The following is a 2473-nucleotide window of genomic DNA, read 5'->3' as shown; positions in this document are numbered from 1 at the left end:
ACACACACACACACACACACACACACACACACAGACACTCACACAGACACTCACACACTCACATACACACACAGTTCCAAAAACACTTACTTTCTCCTTCCCTGTTTCGCTTTTTGATTCTATCTCTTTCCCTACCTCAGTCCGTCTACTTTCTTCTCTCTTTTTCTCTCTCTCTTCTCCGCTTTTCTCCCTTCCCTTTTATTCCCCTAACAAAAAATGAGAGAGAAAGTAAGAAAAGGGAGTGAGGAAAAGAGTAAGAAAAAGAGTGAGAAAAAGAGTGAGGAAAAAAGTAAGAAAAAGAGTGAGAAAAAGAGAGAAAAATACATACATACATAGAAGGACACTACATACGTCCCAACGACAACGAATGTCCCAGGGCAGTAGCAAGGGGAGGAGGAGGGGAGGGAGGAAGGGTAGGGAAGAGATGGGGAATGGAGAGGGAGGCGGGGGGTGGGGTGGGGGGGAGGTGAACGGAGGCACAGAACATGTCTGAGTCATGTTCGAGGAGGAAGATGGACTGCCTGAAGGTTCTCGGGAGGTCAGTGCGCAAACAGAAAATAAAATGTCTTTGTTTGTCTTTTTCTTTGTCTGTTTTTCTAGGATTTGTTTGTTTACACATCTTTTTTTTAGATATTTATTTGTTTATCTGTTGGATTATGTAATTATGTACTTGCTTATCCTTAGTTAATTCAATTATTCAATTACCTATTTGTTTGTCAATTTCTTTATTCGATTATTTATTTGTATATGTTTGATCGTTTGTTTTTTTTGTTTAAAAGACAATAAAATGTTACATGCATCAATTAAGACAATAATAACAATAATGATGATAATAACAGTAATTACCGAAAGAATAAGTAGAAGGTAATCAGAAATGTGTAGAGGGAGATAGAAAATACACCAGAGGATGTATTTTATAGCAAAATTATCATAAATCCTGTCTCCTCTCATATGATATATATTTTATCAATGAATCGAGCCACTTTTAGCATTGAAATACCTATACATATTCAGTACACTCATTCCACGTAAATTCTATTGCAAAATCTTACCATAAGTAATCTGAATACATTCATAACATTGCTAACAAAATAAAGTTTATATCAATAAAGATAGATCCATAGATCACGAAAGAAAGTACTCTAAAATCACTCCAAAAGAAAGTACGTCATTATTAAAGGTTCAAGCGCATGTACAAAAATACAAAGAAAAGAAAAGAAAGAAAAAAATAAAAATAAAAATAAAAAGACGAAGATGATAAGAAGGTAATGAAAAAGGTCAAGAAATCAAAGTTTCAAAGTGGGAATAGATGGGAGAAGATCAATTTGAAAATGGAAGAAGAGAAGAAATAGATAAGAGAAAAAAGATAAGAAGGATAAGAAGAAGAAATGAATAAAAACGGAAAAGAAGTCAGAAAAAAAACAGAATAAAGAAAAGGAAAAAGAAAGTACCATGCAAAAGAAAGGATAAACAAGGAAACGAAACGAAAGAAGAAATATCCGAAACGAGAAAAGCAACGGACCAAAGAAAATAAGAAGTCAAAGGAAAGCAGACAATATAGAAATAAACAAGGGGCATAAAACAAAGGAAGAGATGCAAGCTGGTGACATCCAACCATCCAGTTACGTTATACAAAACTCTGTGACAATAATGATAATAGCAATAGTAATAAAGTTATAATGATAATGCTAATAGTAATAGGAGTAAAAACCATTCTGATAATAAAATAATGATGGTGATTATGATAATGAGTATGATGATTATAACAATAATGAAAAAGATGATAATGATAATATTGAAGATGATCAATGTTGATGATGATAATAGTAGTAATAACAATGATGATAATGATAATAACAACAATGATAATGATGATAACATTGGTGATGATAATAACAATAATGATAACATTAATGGTATTCAATACACACATACATACACATATATACTATATATATATATTATATATAATATATATATATATATATATATATATATATATATATATATATATATATATATATATATATATACATATATATCTGTAACAACAATAACGATAATATTCATGATAGTAGCTATCATAAAACCAACGGCAAAAGCTCAAAATTCCCAAGAAATATCTTTACATAAATACATACAATAAAGACGTCATCAGCACATTCCACCAAAACCCAGAAGCAGTGAGATAATTAAGAGTATATAAATAACCCCTTAAAATGTCACCTGCACAATACCTCGCTCACATCACCATAAACTGCACAGGAAGCAAGACACAAAACATACTTGCGCGTTCCTGTGTGTCAATATGGATCACATACCTCAAGTTTTCTTCTCGTTTTACGTGTGAGGCGAAGTTGTTCCAGCGACCTTTTCCAACTTGGGGAGGGCAGATGAGGTCAGGGGGAGGAGAGGAAGGGAAGGGAAGGAAGAAGAGGGAGGGAGGGCGAGGGGTGGGGGGGGAGGTGAGGGG

This window comes from Penaeus japonicus, unplaced genomic scaffold (genome assembly GCF_977035675.1).
Source record: "Penaeus japonicus unplaced genomic scaffold, GWHDUDI00000001_assembly GWHDUDI00000022, whole genome shotgun sequence".
Taxonomy (NCBI): Eukaryota; Metazoa; Arthropoda; class Malacostraca; order Decapoda; family Penaeidae; genus Penaeus; species Penaeus japonicus.
The sequence above is the reverse complement of the archived record's forward strand: the minus strand, read 5'-3'. Positions refer to the sequence as shown.